Source organism: Herpailurus yagouaroundi, unplaced genomic scaffold, assembly GCF_014898765.1.
Source record: "Herpailurus yagouaroundi ecotype Mexico unplaced genomic scaffold, PumYag 181, whole genome shotgun sequence".
NCBI lineage: Eukaryota > Metazoa > Chordata > Mammalia > Carnivora > Felidae > Herpailurus > Herpailurus yagouaroundi.
Genome location: NW_024412412.1, coordinates 10,732,962 through 10,758,193, shown reverse-complemented (window position 1 = coordinate 10,758,193; position 25,232 = coordinate 10,732,962). Strand labels below are relative to the sequence as shown.

General features: G+C 37.3%; 1 long non-coding RNA gene across 2 annotated transcripts in view; it reads left to right on the top strand.

Moving 5' to 3' along the window:
* The window catches only part of LOC121039646 (uncharacterized), a 103,837-nt gene extending 79,291 nt beyond the window's left edge, over nt 1–24,546 (top strand). Inside the window, exons 3-4 of one of the 2 annotated variants that reach the window (XR_005794900.1) lie at nt 10,422–10,613; nt 23,793–24,546. This is a non-coding gene — a long non-coding RNA (uncharacterized LOC121039646). The remainder of the gene's footprint in view (nt 1–10,421; nt 10,614–23,792) is intronic. The other variant, XR_005794901.1, reaches the window with a different exon arrangement.
* Nucleotides 24,547–25,232: the final 686 nt, after the last annotated feature.

Genomic DNA, 25,232 nt, shown 5'->3' with positions numbered 1-25,232 from the left:
TCATGCATATGAATGTATGGAGTAACATGCACCAGGTATCATTCATACCCATTTCTGTGAATGATGGAATTTTAGATGTCGTATTTTTGGTTTTTGCTTATGTTTTTTTATTATACTGAAAATGTATTCTTTTGTAAAACAATATAAAACACTCTTTACAATTTAAAAAACTACCTAGGCACAAAGTCAATTATCATCTCATCTCTCAAGACTTTCCTGATCTTCCTCAAACAACACAGTTGATTTGAACTTTGAAACCATGGAGCACTTTATGTTATTTTCTTAGGACCAATCAAATGTTTGGAATACAATACATTACAGTTACTCACATGATTCATAAGCTTCTTGAGAAAAAAAGTTGTACTTTCCCAGCCTTGAATGACAGTTGATACCCTGTTTCAAATATAATTGGTATTCAATAAATATTTGATGACTTATTTGAAAAAGCTTATTGACTCAATAACCTAGTTGTAAGCCTAGATAGTACTTCTGTAGTTATCACAAAAAAAACTGCCTACATTTTGTAGGGACTTTTTGTTGGCTTAAATTAAAGGCTTCAAGTCAGTGATTTAAATAAAAGATTCAACAAGGTTAATTGCTTTAGTAATGTTTGGGGTATGTGAAGAACTAACTATAAAGGGCTGGAAATTGTCCCAGAAATGTGCGCTCTCTCTGGCAATGGCCCTGCTGAGCAGACACATGACGTGTCCAATATGGCCTTAGCCAAATAATAGCAAGCTCAGCCCTTCTAGAAGGCTTCAGATATCTTACGGTAAAATTCAATACAGTAATTTTAAATTATATAGTAGAATGCAAGTGGAATGTGTTTCACTATGTCTCTGTATTAACGCTATAAGTCACTTGACCTCCCCCTTCTTTTTGCAAACAATATGGGAATCTGATGAACTGATTTTGGTTCCTTCCAGCTTTAAGTGTCTATGCTTTTTCTTTTCATGATTTGAATATCTACTACAACTGATAAATGAATTCAGTAAGGTTGCAGGATACAAAATCAATATAGAGAAATCCGTTGCATTTCTATACACTAATAATGAAGTAGCAGAGTGAGAAGGAAAATAATCCCATTACAGTTGTGCCAAAAATAATAAAATACCTAGGAATAAACTTATCCTAAGACCTGTAGTTGAAAAACTATAAAACAGTGATGATAGAAATTGAAGATGACACAAACAAATGGAAAGATATTCCATGCTCATGGCCTGAGAGAACAAATATTGTTAAAATGTCCCTACTGCCCAAAGCAATCTACGGATTTAGTGCAATCCTTGTCAAAATACCAACAGAATTTTTCACAGAATCAGAACAAGTAATCTCAAAATTTGTGTAGAACCACAAAAGACCCTGAATATACAAAACAGTCTTAAAAATATGACTGAACCTGGAGGTATCATAATGTCAGGAATCAAGGTAATACAAAGCTTTAGTTATCAAAACAGTATGGTACTGGCTCAGAAAGAAACACATAGATCAGTAGAGCAGAAAAGAGAACCCAGAAAAAAACCCACAATTACATGGTCAATCTCTGATGAAGGAGGCAAAAATAAGCAATGGGAAAAAGACATTGTTTTCAGCAAATAATATTGGGAAAACTAGACAGCTATATGCAAAAGAATGAAAGTGTACAAAATTCTCATACCATACACAATAAACTCAAAAATGGACTAAAGACCTAAATGTGAGACATGAAACCGTAAAAATCCGAGAAGAGAGCAGAGGCAGTCCTGTCTCTGATATCGGCAGTCACTTTTTAAATATGTGTCCTGAGGCAAGGGAAACAAAAGCAAAAATAAACTATTGGGGCTACATCAAAATAGAAAGTTTCTGCACAGCAAAGGAAACAGTCTACAAAACTAAAACACAGCCTACAGAATGGGAGAAGATATTTGCAAATGACATATCTGATAAACAGTTAGTATGCAAAATACTTACAGAGGTTATACAACTCAACACCAAAACACCCAAATATCCAGTTTAAGAAACGGCCAGAGGACATGAACAGACATTTCTTCAAAGAAGACGTACACATGGTCAACTGACACATGAAAAGGTGCTCAACATCACTCGTCATCAGGGAAATGCAAATCTAATCCACAACAGATATCATCTCACACATGTCAGAATGGCTAAAATGAAAAACACAAGAGACAAGTGTTGACAAGGATGTGGAAAAAAAGGAACCATTGTACACTGTTGGTGGTAGTGAAAACAGGTGTGGCCACTGTAGAAAACAGTATGAGGGTTTCTCAAAAATTAAACATAGAGTTCTGTACACTCTGGGAATTATACTACTGGGTATTTACCCAGAGAATATGAAAACACTAATTTGAAAAGACACGCACTCCTGTGTTTACTGCAGCGTTTACAACAGCCAAACTGTGGAAGCAATCCAAGTGTCCTTTCATAGATTAATGGATAAACAATGTGTGGTGTATGGGGGGCCTGAGTGGCTCAGTTGGTTCAGTGTCTTACTACAGCTCAGGTCATGATCTCATGGTTTGTGAGTTCGAGCCCTGCATCAGGCTCTGTGCTGACAGCTGAGAGCCTGGAGCCTCCTTCAGATTCTGTGTCTCCCTTTCTCTCTGCCCCTCCACTGCTCACAGTCTGTCTCTCTCAAAAATAAACATTTAAAAAATTAGAAAAGAATATGTGGTGTATGTATACAATGAAATATTAGCCATAAAAAAGAATGAAATCTTACCAGCAATAACATGGATGGTTCTAGAGGGTATAATCCTAAGCGAAAAAAGAAAAAAATCACCATATGATTTCACTAATACGTAATACTGAAGAAACAAATGAACAGAAAAAAAGAGATAAACCAAGAAACATGCTCTTAACTACAGAGAACCAACTAATGATCACCAGAGAGGAGTGGATCGGGAAAGGAATGGAATAGGTGAAGGGGATAAGAGTATATTTAAGGTGATGAACGCTGAGTAATGTATAGAATTGTTGAGTCACTACATTGTACACCTGAAAGTAACATAACACTGTATGTTAACTATACTAGAAAAAAAAATAAAAAGAACGGTTAGTATTTCTGTATTTTGCAAAGCATTAGTCACCATTCCACAGATTTGACTGGTAGGGTTTGGGTGTATACTGAGTTTTCCTTCTGAAGCTAGTGTCAAGGCTGTGAATTACGGGTCAGGTTAACTTATGCATGTGTAGCCTTCCCTGAGTTTTTGCTTGGGATAATATGACATTAAAGCCAAGAATTATCCTATTCATTGGAAAGCTACTTGTAAGCTGGAATGCCACTACAAAAAAATTTCAGAAGTTTGAGGACATTAAGAAGTTATGGGGAGTAATCATTTTTCTTTTTGTTTTTCTGTTTCTTTCATGTTAAGTATATATCCTGAGTAGAGGATTTCCTTAATCATGATCTCTAGATGTTGAATAAGAACATTGAATTCTATACAACAAAACTCTTGCTTCAATGCAAGAATATTTTGTGGTAACTAATCAGAATTTTAATAATGACTAAGTACTGGCCTGGGGTGCCTGGGTGGTTCAGTCAGTTAAGCGTCTGAATTTGGCTCAGATCATGATCTTGCAGTTTGTGAGTTCAAGCCCAGCGTCGGGCTCTGTGCTGACAGCTCAGAACCTGGAGCCTGCTTCAGATTCTGTGTCTGTTTCTGTCTCTGTCTCTCTGTCTGTCAAGAATAAATAAACCTTAAAAAAGTAAAACGAAACAATAATGAAGTATTGGCTTAGATATTTAATAAGAGCATGTAGCCCTGGGATGCACAGTAAAGAACTGTTAAATGACTTTCATCCAGAGAGGACATTCTGATTTTCTCTTACGTTGAGAACTATTCCCTTCACATTTACCTGTGTCTAAATGAGAAAACTAATAGGCACGTATTTTAGTTTAACATGTAAGCATCAATTACGATGCCCTTATGTACACCTGGAGCAGTGTTGTGTGTATGTGTCATGTATAAAAAACCAAGAATATTGACATTGTATAATGAAGAGTGAAGTTGAAGCCATACTTGCTATGTTTTAAATTAGGAGTAAGCAAGGAAAAGAATGAAGAAAACAAAAGCTTCAATAAAGAGCCCCTAAGTTATTCATACAAATCCTGTTATTTCTATTGATTTAGTAACTAGTAAACCTCATTTTCCACTCTGTTAAGTGATAATGCTCCTGGCCATGAGCTCCTTTATTTCAAGACTCTAATTTGAAATACTTCAATCACCTGTGAAAGTTGCAGAATAATCCACATGGTGATCTCCCAGAAGGAATATCATATTGCAAATGTGCTATACTTTGCAAGTACAAACAGAATGTTAAAAGATCAGGTTACTTTTCTTCTTGGAAATCTACACTACACCTAAGATGTGAAATACAGCTTTTATTTTGCTGGAGGCCCTCAGAGGTACAGCTGCTGGTTGGCAGCACCATTAAGTAGGTTCAAGTTGGGAATGGAAGGTTAACAACAGTCTGTGTAATAGAAATGTAGACAAAAGATAATCCAAGTTTCCAGCTTTCAAGGGATTCACTGGCAGTAGCTGACTGTGAGCTCTCAGTATTAAATCTAATAAAGTCCTCAGGCAGAGCAATGGCGGGGTTGTTACCTTTGAGAAATGGCACTGTGGTTTTCCGCATTTGGATCAGAAATAGGCACGCTGGCAGCTTTTCTATTTTTAGGGGAACCTGAGCTGAAATCAAGATTTGTAATAGTTCTATGTCTCTAGTTTTTATAAATGAATTAACATTTCCAGTATGAAAAACCTGAATGGAAACACTGCTAGGATACTGCTTCCTTCCAGTCATTTTCCAAGTAATAAAGCGATACAGACACTGACTTATAATTCTGCAACTGTGTTTTATCAAACTAAACTTTTTCCTAACTTAATTTTCTCTCAAAGCTAACAGTGTCATCACGGGAAGAGTTTCTAATGTAAGGGTTACTAATCACCTTCGACTTAATTTGAACAGAAGGCAGAATTCCAGCTAGAGAAGAATACTATAATTTGCAAAGGTTTGAAAAGTTGCAGTTACAATTCCCTTTTTCAAGATGCCCTTCACGTATTTCCTCTGAGTCATTTCTCCTTTACTCCAGAATAACAGAGTTCACTGAAGACTCAATACAGTCACTTTATCTAGGAAGAGCTAAATAGAAATGATATATTCCTTGACAAGGGCTTAACATGCTCACTACACTTCGGCATCGGAAATCTTTACTTTTCATAAAGAATTTGCCCGACGTGACCTTTTATCTAATTATTCTTTAAAGAAAAATCTGACACCAATGAGAAAGACACCACTGTATCAGTCTGATCTTCTTTGAATTAAAATATACCTGTATGTCTAATATAGATATGTAAATATATAAACTGAAAATGCAGAAAACCACAAGTAGTAAAAACACAACTTACACCAAACCGTAACACCACTGAACCACTAAACAAAATGGAAACTGCCAGTGGAACCACCATCCATGGGTAAATCAGGTGGATGCTACCTTTATTTCAATTCCAAAACTTCTTGTACTTAAAAATCCTTATGAGATACATTAGATGGCTTAGTGCACCTTTAACAACTGCTAGATTCAGAGTGGGGATTTCATTCAGTCCAAGGCTGGAGGAAAGTGAATTGAATGTAGTCTTTCTAAAATGAGAGAGGGTGAAAATTGGATTTTCCATTAAATAGGACATAGTCAATAGGAAAAATAAAGGAAAAAGTAAACTGCACAAGAAAATGGAAGTGCTAAACAGGATACACTGAGTAATGTTTGGGTCAGCCCTTTGTTCACCTTTGTTTTCTCTTAGATTACATTTTATGATCTGAATACGCATACCACCTGCTTTAACACCAATGCACCTACACAGTCCTCTCCAGCCACTTTTCTTCCCCTTGACAATAAATCCATCAAGTGTGAATGTTCTAGGACATCTTCAACTTTGCTTAGATATTGTATTAGAGGGGGAAAAAACACAGTAGGATATATATACATAGGTGAAGATATTTGTCACAGGAATTGGCTCACAGGGCTGCAGAGGATGAGAAGCCCACAGTCTGTTGTCAGCAAGCTGAGGAACCAGAAAACTCATAGTATATTTCAGTCTGGGTCCAACGGCCTGTCATCCAGGATCACTGATGCCTGAGGGCAGGAGAAGATAGACGCTCTAGTTCAAGAAGAGAGAGGGAATCGGTCCTTCTTTCATCTTTTGTTCTATTGGGGCCATCAGCAGACTGAGTGAGAGAGTTTCCCTCACCACTATGAGTGGCCATCTCCCAGTCTACTGAAGCAAATACTAATCCCTTTCAGAAATTCCCTCACAGACAGATCCAGACATAATGTCTGACTAGCCATCTGGACATCTCTTAACCCAGTTGACACATAAAATTAACCATTTCAGATACAAATTGGGTATTTTGCAACAGGAAAGATATTTGGATTCTCTAATAAGGGATATGCATTGTAGAGAGAAGTTATTTATGTTACATTAACACAATAAATCATTTAAAAGGAGACATGTACTTACTTTGTGATGCATTCTTCTAATTTCTCACACAAAATACACTGGGGCAAAGCACCTTAGGGATGGTAGGGCACAATGAAGCAAGCCTAATGTAAGATCATTCAGATTATTGCACAGCCTACATCCTTCCACCAAACATTGAGTGAAGCAGGTCTGTGTTCTTCCTTCATGTGGATGGTGGTATTAGACCATAAATGCTGTAACTGTGAATCGGAAAATTGCTGGTTCATAGCTCTGGTTTCACAGCTGGCAAGTAGATTGCACAGACATTCCCCAGAGATAGCATATGGTCTTTGAAGACCTAGATACTGTTGAAATTAATTGAATTTATATGACATCTGGATCAAAAGAAAAGTCATGATGGCACTAAATGGCCCTATTACGGTGGCTGCATATGAAGTTAGCATGAAAAGATAAACACCAAGTACACTTCAAATACTTAATCAGTAGCACTGCCCACATTAGCTCTTTAACTATGCCATGTTTTCAGTGCCTTTTTCAACTTCTCATAATCTGACACATTTTCTTTTGGACGCTGTTGTAACAAAGTGAAGCCATCTTCTTATGGAAGTCCGGAGAAATGTTTATGGCTCTACACCATAGTGTAATTTAGACTTCTCAGCCAAAATTCCTATCAGAATTAATTTGTAATCACCCCTTCCCTGAAATAGAAAATGCCCCAACAGAAAATAAGTGAAGAACCAAAGAAACAAACCCCAGTGAAACAAAAGAACTACCGATGCAATTACATTTTTAAGGTGAAAAAGAGAAGTGATTAGGTGCTTCAATTTTTTACCATTTCCTTTATGCAAATTTAAACTGTTTTAAATAAAATACCCCCCCCCCCCATAAAGAGCTGATCTTTAGTAAGTAAAGAAGTTCCATTTCACTTCTATGTAAGGTTGGAGGTAAGGGAAATAGGAATATGTGGATATAAGTGTTTATAGGAATCTTAGAAGATTTTGATAAATTATATCTTGTTGAAATTGTAAAGCCGAGGGACGCCTGGGTGGCGCAGTCGGTTAGGCGTCCGACTTCAGCCAGGTCACGATCTCGCGGTCCGTGAGTTCGAGCCCCGCGTCGGGCTCTGGGCTGATGGCTCAGAGCCTGGAGCCTGCTTCCCATTCTGTGTCTCCCTCTCTCTCTGCCCCTTCCCCGTTCATGCTCTGTCTCTCTCTGTCCCAAAAATAAATAAACGTTGAAAAAAAAATTAAAAAAAAAAGAAATTGTAAAGCCGACAGACTGAAATTTTGCTTATTGAACTCTTGAAAACTATCACCTATTGCAATACTAATAGTTGATCTTGGTTTAAACTAACAGTTTATAAAAAGGATCTTAGCAAATAATTTATTTGCAAAAAATTAATCACTCGTTTGTCTATGTGGATGATTAGTTTGATACTAATGTGGAAAATGCTAGACTAAGAAACAAGGCTTTTCTGTCCTAATACCTGACAAAAGGGTTAGTAGTGGGAAAAACTGAAAAATTAATGTCTACCAAGTTGCATTTAGTGGCAAAAAGTACATTTTTAATCCTTTTAAATGCTCTGTGCTACACAATGGGGTTTTCAAATTTCGGAATTTAAGATGTACGAACTCGTAAGGGTTTAAAAATGAAGCAGTGTCTAGAAAACACTAGATATAAATTTCTTTTCCAAACAAACAGATTTAAAGTCTCAGCAGGTTGAATAAACTAATTTCTGATATCCTATTTTTACATTTAATACATAATAACATTAATAAAAATTGATCGCTCTCCTTGAACCTACTTGAAGGAAAAACAAAAACGCTAAAATCCAGAAAGCTCTGTCACGTTTTATGCTTTTTTGCTTGGAATTTAAGGATGAACAGTTCAGAGGCTACTTAACAGAGCTCACTTGTTAGGTTTTTCTGAGGCACAGAGAGTCATGATGAAACAATATGATAAGTGTTTACGTCATCATATATCAGAGTGTCCCTCAAGCTGGGGGGGCGGGTGGTAAGGAATGACTAATTTCCAGATACCACAGGGAGGGAGGCATTACGAAGCTCCATTAATCACCATAATGCTGTCTTCTGACTGTGGTAGTGACACCAAGGAGGAATGATGGCTCCAATAGAAGACATTTTAGAATCAATATTCAAATTTTCATTAATATTTTGCTTTGACTAGAATACACGTATAAGCCAGAATCAAAACATTAACTTAGATAAATTCAAGAATGGGAGTCACAGACAATGAAATGGTTTATCCCAAAACATTTTCTGAAGTAATAGTAAAACTTCTAAATAAGACCCTCCTTCACAAACTAAACCAAAGAAATGACTGAAGTAATCGGAGAGCAAGAGGACAGCAAATGTACTTCCAACAACATCCTTGCTTCTTCCGGTTACTTCCATAGTTGCCTGGCAGCGGAGTCCTTTCCTGCTTCTTCGGTTCCTAGGCATGCTCAGGGTTCTGAAATGATTTTTTACTAAAGGTAAGCCAGTTAGTCAAACAAAAGCTACTGTCTTTGCAGTAATGAGTAAATATGGGACACATGTGGATACTCTAGAATGATAAAATTCCCATTTACCAGATGTTCTGTCTTCTAGAATTCTGCAGGATCAGCACATTCAAGAACAGTCGAACCTTGTCCTGCCTTCTTATGAAAAGTCTCAATTCACTGGTTTGAAGCACGGCTCTCTGTTCTCTTCCTCAATGGATTCACAACCCCAGTGCACACCTGGAGATGTGAATCACCTCAGGCATCAGGGCAGGCTTTGTTGGAAGGTTTCTGCATGTCTAATGATACTCTAGTTATTATAGTTTTTCTTTCTGTCCCAAATTACCAGTAGCGTCTTCATTTTCCTTTCTTGGCTTTTTTTTTTTTTTGCCTCTATTTTCTATCATGTTTATTAGCTTTTGTGTAAAAATTCTGTCCCTTTTATAGACTTCATAAACTCATAAGAGACTTTTTTTTCCTCCAAGTTATAACAGCAAAATACAATACACTAGGTGTACTCTTTGAAATTTGGATTAGATTCCTTCTTTTTCTATCTTTTCGTCCCGTCCTCCCTCCCTCTTTTCCTCCTTTTCCCTTCACTTCCCTTTTTCCCTCCCTCCCTCTTTCCTCCCCCTCTTTCTGGCTCTCTCTTTTGCTTTTTGCTGTATACCCTTGGGCTGATCTACTGACAGCAGAGCAATTGAAAGTGTTTAAGGTGTGTGTGTGTGTGTGTGTGTGTCAATATATAACCATGTTTTTTGAGATGTGGACAACCGATCTCCTTAAGGTTTTACTGGTAGCAAATCTATGGTGTTTATTATATTAAAACGTGGTAAGTACTGAAAATATAAATAGGTTCATAAAAGCTTAGATAAATTCATGGATAAAGGATTTATTATATTGCCACTATATATGACAACCGTTTGTTTTCATATTTACATTCAATTTCTTTGCCAGACAAAGACTCTCCTGGGTATATAATAGGTTTGACACAGGATTTAGTCTTGTATTCTTCACAGCTGCCCTAGTCATCACCAGCATTATGCCTTCCAGAATTTTTTTAAGTTATTGGCCCCCATGTAAATAACTCAAGAATACAAGCAAATATGCAATTCACAGGTTCTATTAAATATAACAAAGGGTAGTTAACTTTTGATTCTTTGGAAATAATTTATTCTATTCACATACTTATTTTTTTGCTTTTAGTGTGATAGACACGTACTTATGTTAAGACACATTTAATCTATTTGATCTATGAATATATTGGGAATGGTATTAATCTATAATGATAGTTTTAATTGTTAATGCTCATTTTTAAAAATTTTTTAATATGCAAACTTGATTCCCAGAAACAAGGACTTAATTACAAACTAAACTTCCTTGGAAAAAATCATAGCTCTGAAATGGTTTTTAAATCAACATATATTGCACTTAAATTGCAGATAAGCTCTGAGGTGAGAACCACCCCTAGATGATCAGGCAAAGCCTGACAAGAAGCCAAGAATCAGCTCTTGATGGGGGCTCCGTGAATGCATGCACCACTCTTAACCAAGGCATTTTCACTCTGTAATTTGCATGGTGTATTTCCTGTCTACCCTGCCTGAAAATATTTCCTTTTGGACTTAGCTACAAAGGTATTTTTGATGTCTTTTGTCTGTCTGTTGTTGTTGAACCCTAAAACAACATCCGAAAAGAGTGACAGTTATATTTTATTGTCTTCTCTCTACGTAAGAATAAGGAAATGTTGTATGAAAGATAGGCATGTGCATTTGATAGACTTTTTAAAGGAGGAAAACATTTCTAAGAGAAGCTTCAAATATTCAAAAAATGCAAAATGAAGATGCCTTTATTGTTGTAAAATCCATCATGTAAAATTAAACCTAATATTTGTGGGAGACGAATTAATGTCTATGTTATAATTTTAACTCAAGAGCACAGTTTGAAGGATCAGTCAATAAAGTATACTTCATAGATAAAAGATACTTAAAATATTTTCCCCTGATAATTACTACCTTAAAACTATTTTCAAATCTAGGGGCCCCCGGGTGGCTGAGTCAGTTAAGCGACAGACTCTTGTTATTAGCTGAGGTCATGGTTGTGAGCCCCACGTCCGGCTCCGCAATGCCAGTGTCCAGCCTGGTTGTTATTCTCTGTCTCCTTCTCTCTTTGTGCCCCTCTCCCATTCAAGCTCTCTTTCTCTCTCCCTCAAAATAAATAAAAACTTTTTAAAAACTTAAAAAAAAAAAAAAAACCAAACCTACATTCAAGTTTTAGGATTGCTAGAATGGAGCCTAGATTTCTACAATGAAATGTTTAAGAGTATTATGTTAATATTCTATGAAGAAACTTCACAAATGTTTAATAATTACACTTTCAATCCTTAGTGGAATAAAGTGCCTAAAACCACTCAAGCTGAAATTTCTGGGTCTGCATCAACTTCTCCACCAGAAGTGCTCTGATATTTATATGACGCTTTTCTTCTACCCTTAACATCTTGTTGACGGTTTACTATATTTGAGACTTACACTGTAGCCTGCCTGCTTTATGGAGCAAACATCAATTCCAGTTTGAAATACACGCTAGTAGCATTTCCTGACTCTGCTTGGCTTACGAGGTTAGTCATTCTTCAGTCCTGATTTTCTGCAAGAGCCAAACAGGTGCTTTTTAATGTACTTCAAGCATGCCAGGCTGAGAACAACAGGCTTGTTAAATAAATGTTTTTCAGAGACTTAATCTGAGGGTCATTAAAGGTAGGAATAGACTTCTAACTGTGACTTGCAATCTTGTGTCCTGGAGGCATGCGTGGATGTAATGAACTGACGTGGATGTTTCCAGGAGCGCCTGTTATGTGCCAAACTGTGAGCTTAGTGTTTTCAGGTATATACGCGCTCAGTCAGTCGCAAAAACACAGTGAAGTGAAGGTGTTAGGTAGGAATTGAGGCTCAGAGAAGTTAAGTAACTTGCATAAAGTGCGCTGGTTAAGAAATAATCGAGGTAGATACTGGATTTGAATCCAGATGTTCAGACTGTCTATTGTGCACCGCGTTGGAAGCCTACGGGACGTTAAGAGGCCCATCTGCAACTACAATTCTGCCTTTGGTGAAAGATTTCCTGTACTTTTACAAAAGAGTCGACTTAAGTCCTGTCGTGGGAACATTGTTCCCGCTTCAGGACCTGTTTGCCCTGTGCAAAGTTATTTAATCTGAGAATCTTACGTTTCTCTCTCTAAAAATAGCGAAAATGATACTTCAGACTGTCGCCCAAGGGTGTCATGAAAATTAATGTAATAATCATGGTCATCAGTCACTTTAAGCTACTAAAGAAAATTTCTGACTGGTAGATAAATCCACAAATTCTATTTTTATCCTCCTCCAGAGCCCCCACCATGGGCCCACTCCCCCACTTACTCCCATTTTCCAAGAACATAATGAAGAAAGGACAGAAGACACTGCAGTTACAAGCACCATGGCCCCAAGGAAAACACTAATAATGACATGAATCTTACTTTCAATTCTGATGAACAGTCTTCTTTGCCCAAAGCCTGGTTCCTTTTTTAATACATAGTGAATATGAGACTGACTCTTAAATAATTTCTTTGATAAAACCATAATTGTAATCCTGCCTAGATATAAATTTCTATATCAGCATATACATTATATGGCCTTCATTAATATTTTGTTAATGAAAGTTGAATGGTACCAAAGCTACCATCCTTTCTCCAGTAGATGTTATGCAAGACTGCCTTCAAGTTAAAGGAATCATAAAGGAATTTATGATGATAAAATTTATGTAAGACTAGAAGAAAGATTTAATAATAAAGGAAATAGCACAAAGCAAAAATTCTTGAAGAAGACTGTAGTAAAATAATCATGTTTAGCATGCTAAAACATGCCATTAAACAGATCTGTCTCCTCATTCCCGCATTAATCAAGAACTAAATCTTTGTGACCTTTAATTTCCCTAGTTGTTAAAATGGACTAAATAATAGCTTATGTGGGTTAGGGAAGGGGAATGAGAAGTAAATAGGATAAAACTTGTAATATTCAAAGGTAAGTTACTGATCAATTCAAGTTTACCAGTTAAATTTTAATATTTAACTTTTTGTTTGGTCACTAGTGATCAGTAGTAATTTCTGTTAGTAAAGTAGGCATTCATATTATAATGATGGTTTTATAGAAAGTCGAGGCACCAAATTATTTTATGTCATTTTTTGTCAGTTTCTTCAAATTCAAGGAATTACATTGACACAGTTCCAAATATTGAGTTGACATAACAGTTAAATTTTCAGCTATTCGGTGAATATATCATCTTATCGGGTTTATCTGTTTCCATAAAATATGCTGTATTGGGTTGAATAGTGCATTCTCAAATTATGAAAAGTGGATTCCTACATAGAAATGCAGGAAACTGGACACAGAGACACAGAAGGAAAACAAAACATCATGATATAAACAGAGATTGGGATGATGCATCTACAAGGCAAGGAACACCAAGAATTTCTGACAGCTTCCAGAAACTAGGAAAAGAAGCATTGAGCAGATTCTACCTCACAGTCTTCAGATAGAACCAACCCTGCTGATACCTTGATTTTGGATTTTGAGCCGCTCAACTGTAACAGAATACGTTTCTGTTGTTTTAAACCCCCTGGTTTGTTGGACTTTGTTATAAAGGCCCATGGAAACATAAAGGTATTGGTACTAGCCAGTTGGATAGAACTGCAACAAATACAGAAAATGTGAAAGTGGCTTTGGAATCGGTAATAGGTAGAGGCTGGAAGAATTTTGATGCTTAGGATAGAGATACTGAGATAGCCTTAAAGAGATTGTTTTTAGAAATAATGTTGGGACACGTGGGTGGCTCAATTGGTTAAGTGTTGGAGTTTGGCTCAGGTCATGATCTCACAGTTCATGAGTACGAGCCCAGTGCTGGTCTCTGTGCTGACAGCTCACAGCCTGGAGCCTGCTTTGAATTCTGTGTCTCCCTCTCTCTCTCTGCTTCTCCCCCACTCATGCTCGCTCGCTCTCTCTCAAAAATGAATAATTGTTAAAAAAATTTTTTAAAAATTGATGTTAATGGCAATTCTGGTGAGGTCTCAAAAAGAAGTTAGAAGAGATGTAGAGAAAATGTCTGTTATCTGAGGAGAATGTGTATTATCACTACCCGAATGCTGCCAGAAATATATTCAAGTGCTTCTGGTAAGGTCTCAGACACAAATGAGAAACATGTTATTGGACACTGGAATAAGATGATCCTTTGCTTTAAAGTAGCAGAGGATGTGACTGAATTAACTTCTGTTGGGTGGAAAGTAGATCATGTAAGTAACAAACTTGGATATTTAGCTGAGGAACTATCCAAGCAGTGTGGAGACGATGAAGCCTGATTTCTCTTTGCTGCTTAGGGTGAAATGTGAGAGGAAAGAGAGAAACTGAAAAGCACGAAGTTATCAGCACTTGACGACTTGAAAATTTCCCAGTATATCAGGACAGTAGGCCTGGGAAACAAACCCAAGGGTGTATCTGGGCAATCTTCACTAAAGAGATGAGGAATGTGACTTATGGATCCAATAAACCTCTCTGCAGAAGCCAGGAATAGAGATGGGATTATCCAGGAGGGATCTGTGGAGAATCCTCATATTTGATGGTATGGATCCCCTTGACAGCCCAGAAAAAAAATAATAAGGCTTCTGAGAATTTTATAGCTACATTACTGGCCTAGACTAAAAAGGAGGGAGATGGGACAAAATGAAGAATGATGCTGAGACCAGAGACAAGGATGCTGAGGCCAGAAAAGACAAGTCTGGCGCCTTGGATGGCCAGGACTGTGGGCTGTCCCAGGGCTGAGAGAGCAGAGCATCAAGCCATGTGAGATGACTCTCAGGCCTAGAGACCTATTGGAATTTGCTCTTACGAGATACACGCTTGCTTTAGACCAGTAACCCCTATATATATTTGTTTGTTTGTTTGTTTCAGTTTCTCCCTTTTGGGACGGGAATCTATATTCCATCCCTGTCCCATAACTGTATCTTGGAAGCAGATAACTGGTTTTCTAGTTTTGCTCATCACTGAACAAAAAGGAATTTTGTCCTCAGATGCGCAATATGCAGAGGCTCACTTATATCTGATTTTATAAGATTTGGAATATTTTTGAGTTGATATTAAATGAGATTTTAAATTCAGAGTTAATGCTTGAATGGGTTAAGACTTTTAGGGATGTTGAGATTGAGTAAATGTATTTTGCACATGAGAAGGACTTGGATTGGTTGGGGGGACAGAAGGTGGAGAGGACCGGGTTGAACAGTGCCCTCTCCCCAAATTCACATCTACCCATAACCTCAATATGTAACCTTATCTGGAAATAGGGTTTTACAGGTGTAGTCAAGTCAAACTGCATTGGCTTGGGCTCTAAACCAGTATGAAGGATGCTCTTTTAAGAAACGGGAAATTTGAATATGAAAACATGGAGGCAGAGATTGGATGGGTACATCTATAAGGCAAAGGACACCAAAAACTTCTGTCAACCACCAGAAACTAGGACAGAGGCATGGAACAGATCTTCCCTCGGAGTCTTCAAATGACACCAACACCAACCTTGATTTTGGAATTGTCAAAGAATAAATGTGTGGTGTTTTCAAAGCTCCAGCTTGTGCTGCTTTGTTATAGCAGCCCTAGGAAACTAACTAATACATACTTTTGTCATTATTGTAAATGGTGATAGTAAAACTAATAATAAATTTTCCACCCTAGTAACTCCCTTAATATATAAATTTACATTGCAACTAAAACATACAACCATATATTCAAAACTGTGTGGTTCACCTTATAAAGAGTATAACTGATTTAAATGGAGACCAAATAGGAAAGGATACGAATACACATTATTCATATACATTATGTGCTATATTCAGAGAAAAAGCAGTAACACTGCTTATAGGAATTTTTCCCTTTAATAACAAATTAAGATAAAAATATATTCAGTCATTCAACTAAGTCGGTTTCCAATTGTTCTAAACAGGTAACACAAAATTGTATTTAGCGAACCTACTTTCAACCAGAAATATTGCTTGATACACTAACATGAACTTTGTAAATTTTTTTGTTTTTGTTTGGTTGGAATTTGAGTGAAAAAGATTATAAAAGCAGACGATGGGGGGAGGAATGCCTACATCAAAGTAGACTTCAGATTGTACTGTGAATATGGTCACCCACATGTGCAAATGATAAGACACTAAATTTAAAGCTAGATTTTTTTAAAGGAATACAAGTAAGAAAATATTGTTTTATACTATTTTGGTGTTGGCTCAGCCACATCATTTATGACATTTTGTTATTTTTGGTATGTTGACAATAGATCTCCATAGAATAGTTCGAATCCTATTCAGTTTTGCTATAACTGACAGAGATAAGAGAGCAAACACAAGGGGCACCTGGGTTGCTCAGTCAGTTAAGTGTCTGACTTCCGCTCAGGTCATGATCTCATGGTGCATGGGTTCAAGCTGTGCATCAGGCTCCGTGCAGAAGGCTCAGAGCCTGGACCCTGCTTTGGATTCTGTCTCCCCCTCTCTCTCTCTGCCCCGCCCCTCCCCTGTTCATGCTGTCTCTCAAAAATAAACATTAAAAATTTTAAAAAATAAAGGTAGCAAACATAAATACTGAGACTTTTAACCTGCCATTCGGGGAGTGTTACTATTTTACTATAGTTCATACTACTTAAATGATATAAAACAGATATTTAGGATGGGTTTTACAGTGTTTAAAGTATCTCCTTATCTCTCTTAATGAAGAACATGAAAGTATTAAATACCTTGGAAATACTAGTGAAAAGATGAGTTCTCTTCTTTCATACTTTGTTGATATTTTGTTGCTGGGGGTTAGAAGTTCTCTGTGTAGCATTATATATAAAAAGTAAATCTGGATTGGGTTTTTTTTGTTGTTGTTGTTATTTACTGATATCCCAAATCTGAGGATAAAATATAGTATGATAAAATGCAGAAATGCTTTCTAAACATTATTAATAAAACTAAAAATTCAAGATACTTTGAAAGATAAGGAAGTGAAATAGTGAATTTATTCTGGTTGCCTGTGAGCTTTTTGGACTATGAGAAGAACATGTATTATCATAGGACATTTTTAAGATTTTTGAGATCTAGAAAGAAAAGTGAGAGACTATGAATAAATTAGGTGTTAGCTGAAGGTCACTTTAACTGCACTAATTTAGAAATATACAGAAAAAAAGAATTTCCAATTTCTTACTGAGACACAATATATGCACAGGAGATATGATTAGATATGGCTTGAGATCCTGTTTGGACACCTTCTTAATTATCTTTAATAAAAATGAAATTTTAGAAATGAGATTAATTCAACAAATCAATTGATAATGACTAATTAATTAATGTCAGTTATCATTTATAAAGCAGTTTGAGGCTAGAACATGCCACGCTTGGTAAGTAGTAGTATTAAAATTATAATGATGAGGAATGTGGATAAAAAAGTCTGGCATGGGTAACATTTTAAACACCCATTTATATTATGAATGTTATGAAAAATGACACAGTATTTAGGAAAAGATGTGCAGCTCTGTGTCTTAGATTTCTTTTTAAATCTTTTTTCTTCTACAATTAAAGGTGTCTTTTGAATTCACTATTAGGCTTCATTTCTAAGGTCAGTCAGGAAGTATGGAAGCCCCTAACCTATAACAGCTACTAATCTTAGCATTAGGAATTTCATGGTGAACCAATAAGCAGAATCCCTGCTTTCCAGGAACTTCCATTCTGATGGAAGAAGCAAATCTAAAGACATAAACATAAACACAGAAAGAAGAATTTAGGAGACCAATATTTGGTATGAAGAAAACTAGGATAAAGTGAGGGAGCGATTTAGCTAGGCTATGTAGGAAGCTCTTTTGAGTTTTGATATTACGCTTAGATAATGAGAAGACACCAACCAATGAGCCAAGATAACAACAGATATGAGCATAGCCCAAGTCAGGAATGATGTTTGCTAGTTCAAGAAACATGAATCAAAAGCAGCCAAGTGCACTGAGACTGTAGTGGAGTACAAAATGGAAACCTGACAAGGAGTGACTGATGGAACTTTTATTCTGGCAGTCGAGTAGAGAATACATTCTATAGGTACAGGTTTAGGAGAAAAGGACCAGAGTAAGGATTTATTTTTCAATAGCTTTGTTGAGGTATATTTTATATATCATCAAGTTTATTCATCTCAAGTGTACAAATCGTTGACTTTTAGTAACTACCCAACAGTTTAACCATCATCATGAATTGGTTGTAGAGTACCCTCCCCCTCACTTCCCACCAAAGGTCCATTATGTCCACCTGCAGTTAATCTCCATTCCCATCCCAAACCTCAGGCAACCACTACTCTGCTTTTGGTCTCTATACATTTGTTTTTTTGTGGACACCTCATATACATGGGTTCATACTATGTGTGGCCTGATTACTCATAGCAGTTAATGCCAGAATAATAGAAAGGATGAGATGTGACCTACCTTGGGATTGAGTTTGGAGGTAGAGCTGGAAGGACATTCTCTTAAATCGGATGGAGAATCTAAAGGGAATAAAAGAATTAAACATAAAAAGATTCTCAGACTTTTGTTTGTTTTTGATTGTGTGATTATGTGTATGGTGATCCTCGTGATGATGATGACAAATCTCCAAGGAAAATATTTCGGAATTTTACTAGATATGAGAATCAAGATCCCAAGTAGGCAGTTGGGAATAGTGCATCTGGGAGAAGTCAGCAGAGGACAGATGGTTAGACAGTCGTATGGATGAGGGTCAGAAAAAAACAGGAAGGGAGAGAGGAAGCAGGCAGGAGAGAGCCTCTGAGCACCCTAACGGTCTGTGCTACACAAGTTGCAGTACTCAAAAATGTGGGCCCCTTGTGAAAAAAATTGCTGAGAACTTGAATGATTTCCGGTTTCCAGTCCAGCATTTACAAAGCTTGGAAGTCTTCACTCCATCATAATGATAAGTAAGAAACCTGAACAAACTAAAAAATCAACCTCTTCATAGATCTTTCAGAAAAGTCAGATTCCCAGGGCAAACTCTTGCCTGCAAAATCAGAGAGAGTGAGAGACAAGCAGATACAGAGAATCACCACTATGGTACCAGAAAGCCACGCGCAGAAACCTGCACAGGACCTGCACAGGAACCAGTACTGGGGCTGGAAAACCGCAACTGTAATTGGCAAATTGCTGGAGTCTCCGTGTAGACAAGTGTGAGAGAGGAAAAGCTCCAGGGGGACCCAGTTTTACCTCTCGGAGCTGCACCAGGCCTCCCAGTGAATCCTGTAGAAAAATCCCCTCAGGGTTCTGGTGAGCAGAGGGGAAAATGAGTCGTTCCGAAATACACCAAAGTTTACTGTTCTCAACAAAACTTGCTCTGAGGAGACACTTTCACTGGAGTCTGACACTCGCAAGCAAGGAGCTCCCCGACTTCAGCCCCCTCTAGCCGTTTTCTGGGGGGGGGGGGGGGAGGGGAAACACTGCTTCAGTGAACTTCAGCCACTGCGTCTCACCTATTTGAGCAAAGAAGAGCAGCACTGGTGAAGTTTACAATTCAGGTACACTGCCCCCCCCAAAAGCCTGACACCTAATCATGGGATTACGGAACACATCCCGTTCCCCCACACTTTACTGCATTAGTAAACGAAGATTTATAGCAGTTTCTTTCACGCAGTAGATCATATACACCTTTCAACAAAAATCCCAGGGCACACTCAGAGGAAAAATGCAGAGTCTGAAGAAAATGAACAACCATCAGAACCAGAGACAGATATTGGCAAGGAATTGGGAATTAAACAGATATGAGATTTTCTTAAAACTATGATTAATATGCTAGGACTTGAAAGGACAACATAGACAACACGCAAGAACATATGGATAATGTGAACAGAAATTCTGGGAATGAATAAAAAAATGCTAGACATTAAAACACAGTGTAGTAAAAAAAGAATGTCTTTGCTGGACACAGGAAAAGATTGGGCATGACTGAGCTCAAGGATTAGACAATAGAAACTTCAAAAACTGCAAAGAGAAAAGTATTTGGGAAAAAAAAGAATATCCAAGAATTGTGGGACAACTACATAAGGCACGAAATGCATAAATTGGAATGCCAGAGAAAGAGAAAAGAACCGGAGAAATAATTGAAGCAATAAATGACTGAAAATGTCCTCAGATTAATGTCAGACACCTGACTGCAGATCTAGGAAGATCTGCAGAGATCTTAAGGACAACACCAAGAAGGATAAATGTAAAAAGAAAAAAAGCTATACTGAGGCAAATCATACTTGAACTTCAGAAAATCAAAGATCATGAAAAAATCTTGAACAAAGTTAGAAGGGGAAAAAACTTAAGGAACAAAGAGAATTGTGTACAATTTCTCCTAGAAACCATGCAAGCAAGAAGAGAGTGGAGTCAAATATTAAAAGTCTTATGGAAAAACAAACTACTAAAACCTGGAAGCAACCAAGATATCTTTCAGTAGGAAAATGGATAAATAAACTTTGTATATTCAGACAATGGAATATGATCCACTGATAAAAAGAAATGAGCTATCAAGCCATGAAAAAGCATAGAGGAAATATATAATATATATTATCAAGTGAAAGAAGCCAATCTGAGAAGGCTATATACTGTATGATTCCAACTACATGATACTCTGGAAAAAACAAAACTGCGAAGACAGTGAAAAGATCAGTGACCATCAAGGGGTTGGGGGAAGGGAGGGATGGATAGGCAGCACAAAAATTTTTTAGGGCTGTATAACTATCCTGCACGATAGGAGAATGGTGGGTACATGTCATTATATAATTTGTCAAAATCCATAGAATATACAAAAGCAAAAGAAAACCTTACATAAAGTATGGACTGTGAGTGATAATGATGTGTCAGTGTAGTTTAGTCAATTGTAATAGATTCATCTTCTAGTGGGGGATAGTGATAAGTGGAGGAAACTGTGTGTGGGCAGGGATGAGGGTGTTTAGGAAATCTCTGCACCTTCCACCTAATTTTCCTGGGAACCAAAACCTGCTGTATAAAACAAAATTCATTAATAAAAATTACTAATAACTTCAGGACAACAACAGCAAAGAATATAAACAATCATGGGATTCTTTCTAGTAGGATACTCTGTGCACCTACACACATTTTGCACACCCACAAAGTCAGTATCATGGTTTGGTAAAAGAATAAGAGACATCAAAAGAGATTGTGTCTTATAGAAGTTTAAATCAATAAAGATGTCATGGACTGAATTATGTCCCCCCAAAATTTACATGTTGGGGCTCTATCCCCCCATGTGGCTGTATTTGGAGACAGGACCTTTCAGGAGATAGGTCAGGTTAAGTGACAATAATTGTGAGGCCCAAATGTGGTTTGTCTAGTATCCGTATAAGAAAAGACAGACACCAAAGCTCTTTCCCCATTTCCCTAGAAGAAAGGACACGTAAGTGCACAACGAGAAGGCAAACATCTAGAAGTCGGAAAGAGAATCTCACCAGAAACTAACTCTGTTGGCACATTGGTCTTGGACTTCTAACCTCCAGAACTGTGATTAAAAATGTTTCTGCTAGTTAGTCTACCCAATCTGTGATATTGTATTATGGGAGCCCTAGAAGACTAATACAAAATATTTCAAAGAGGGAGCCATCACTATATCCAGTGCTTTCAAGCTTATGCCCTACATGCATAACCTTCTTACAACTACAGAAAGGTGGAAGAGATAGTATTTATTCTCTGATAGTAAATTTTCCATACCTAATTGTTCTTAAAATATCATGTCTGTGCAATATATGTGAAGGATAATTTTATGTGTCAGTGTGACTGGATCACAGGGTGCTGAGAAGTTGGCTTAACATTTTTGGGTATGTCTATTATTGGTGTTTCTGGTTGAGTGTAGCATTTGAATTGGTAGACTGAGTAAAGCAGATTGCTCTCTCCAGTGTGAGTGGACGGGATCCAAACCACTGAAAGCCTGATAGAATGAAAAGTTGGAGGAAAGCAGAATTTGTGTTTCAGCTAACAGTGAATCTGGATCACCATTCTCGTGTGCCCCTGGGGCTGACTGACAACTGTGGGTCCCCTGGTTCTCAGGCCTTTGGACACAGAGTGTATGGACGATAGACTACGGGCTTTGCTAGTCTTCAGCTTACAGATGGAATATCATGAGACTTCTCATCCTCCATAATTGTGTGAGCAAGTTGCTCATAATCAGTCAATCAACCAATCTCTGTCTCTCTCTGTCTCTCTCTCCAGTTGGTTCTACTTCATGAGAACACTGACAAGTACAGTGTATCTCATTCATTACTCAATTTCTTGGTTAAAAAGTAATCCATGACTGTTACAAAAACTATTCCAAAAAATTTGAAGAGTATATAGACAAAATAAAACATAAAATAAATATCACCTATAATTTCAACCTATCCGAAAAATCATTTTTATACCATTTCATATAGCATCATGCTGTACACAGATGTAGTCTTTCCTCTTAATATCCGTATCATTGCATCTCTATATGGTTAGATACTATGTAGCCATTACCGTGTGAGGTGAATGAACCACCATATTTTCACGTTTTACCACTTTAAAAAAATTTTTTTAATGTTTATTTATTTTTTGGGGGACAGAGAGAGACAGAGCATGAACGGGGGAGGGGCAGAGAGAGAGAGGGAGACACAGAATCGGAAACAGGCTCCAGGCTCTGAGCTGTCAGCCCAGAGCCCGATGCGGGGCTCGAACTCACGGACCGCGAGATCGTGACCTGGCTGAAGTCGGCCGCCTAACCGACTGCGCCACCCAGGCGCCCCCCGACTTTAAAAATATCTACAGTATGATGGGTATTTCATAAACTATTTTATATTCATACCTCATTTTACTCTTGAAGCAATCCATTGATGTGTTTGTTCATAGTCCCATTGTATAGTTGAGGCCCTGAGGATTAAAGAATTCAAGCAATATGCCCAAAGTTAAAGATTTAGAAGCTGGGGTTCTAAGTTTTTTACCCATGTCACTCCAATTCCAAAGTTCTGAATTACTTTAACCTTAATTATTTCAGGTGTGTATCTCATGTATTTTTCAAGTGCTGTTGTATGTATCTGGAGAACATGTTCTGTACCCTGTGCTTCCTTTGTGTGCCCTTCAATATTTAATAGACTACTAGGCACATGTTTGTTTCTAATTAAATTCTTAATTAATTTAATTGAATTTACCATATGGTCTTTGCTACTTCATCATTAATTTATTTCTGTTCTTGATTTGGACTCAGTAAAAATATACATGATCTCCATTGATAAAAACATTAAGAGTTATGATTTATGTGGCTTAATCAAGATATTGTTTTACTAAAATACTTCGGGTTAATCAAGAGAACGTTTCTATAATTAGTTTCTTTTTCCAAATGCTATGTGTCTAAAATGTCAAGAAAGGTAAAACACTGATGCATGTTTTAACTGTACTATTTATCAAATGATGACAAAAATGTGAAGTACAGCTCCAGCAATTCATAGGAACCAAGTGTGTATTTTCTTTCCAGGGAACTTAGTGGTTAATAAGTTGAAGAGAACAATGCAGAATAATTGCTATGTCCTGACCTCCCACCCCAACCCTCTCAGTTTTTTCTCTCTCTGAGCTTTCAGGCCACAGCCTCTTTTAATATATGCTCCTGCAATGACACTTAAAAACTTCTTTTGCTATAATATTGTCACCAGCTACACCCCAAGACATGACCTTTACAGCTCACCTGCTTGTACTCACCGATCTTTGTCCCGTAATTTTCTGTAATCTCTTCTTGCCAGTTTATCTTGTCACTGTGGCGAAAGACCATACAGGCAAAGCATCCCCTGTGGAAATCAAAACTACCCCGGAAGCAATAACCACCACCTGGAGGAGGAACTCCAGCGACCCAGACCACCCAGACCAGTTTGAACTTAATGCCAACTCAGGCCTGCACAGATAGACCACGAAGTGACTCCTGGAGTTCCCAACAGTTACCTTTATGTCACTATAATACTAAGATCTCTGCCTAAGGCACAAGCCTCATTTACATGACATCCAATGCATTGATTGGCATGTTTCCTTAAGTCACAGGAGCAATGCTACGCCTGCCTCTACAAATGATGAACAAGGCCTCCCTTTGTAAGTATTTATCCCTAACCCTAAATAAAAGGAACCCATTTACCTTTGTTTGGTAAATCACAGTTGTGGCGGTTATTTTCCATGATCTCCTTGTTTGCTGCAAATAGTTTGCTTTGTGCAACAACTCTACCTGCTATGGTTTCTATCTGTGATTCACCAAGGAGCAAACTCGTTTAGTTCTGTTACCATATTTCTTCAGTCTACACTTTTTCTGACTTTTTTTATTTTTGATGTGTCACAAACTAATCAATGTGCCAGCAGGTATCAAGACAAAATGACTGACCAGAAGAAATGATTTAAAAGCAAAATAATCAGTGAAAGACAATAGAGTTATGCATCTTTAAAAACAGGGAGTGTAGAATTTGTGTATCTATATATATATATATCTATATATAAATATACACACACACGAATTATGAACATGAATTTTTGATAGTTGGTATAAGTATTGGCTGAACAAATCTTGAATCAAATGTGTAATAGTCAAATCTTGTTTGATATGAGATATGTATTAATTTGAAATGTTTATTAATAATATATTTGCATAGGGATATTTAATGAAAAGATTTTTTTTTAATTTTTTTAACGTTTATTTATTTTTGAGACAGAGAGAGACAGAGCATGAACAGGGGAGGGGCAGAGGGAGAGGGAGACACAGAATCTGAAACAGGCTCCAGGCTCTGAGCTGTCAGCACAGAGCCCGACACGGGGCTCGAACTCACGGACCGTGAGATCATAACCTGAGCCAAAGTCGGACGCTTAACCGACCGAGCCACCCAGGCACCCCTAATGAAAAGAGTTTAAGCACCATGACCAAGTGATAAGCAGATAGCATAATTCTAACCCAAGTGCAAGTGAGCATTGTTAGTTCTGTGTTTTCATGATAATTAACTACTCATTTAAGTGTGATATCTAGAAGATACTTTGAGTTTCCAAAAGTCATTGAAAGCAATGAGACTAAATTATTCTGTAAACTGTGATTCGGTATTTACTTACATACATAATTCTTCTCCCTTCGTGTCTGGCTCAGTTGGTCTGCACTGGTAGGTGATAGGTAAAGTGATACACAACTGTGACAATTACCTGAAATCTAGAACAGC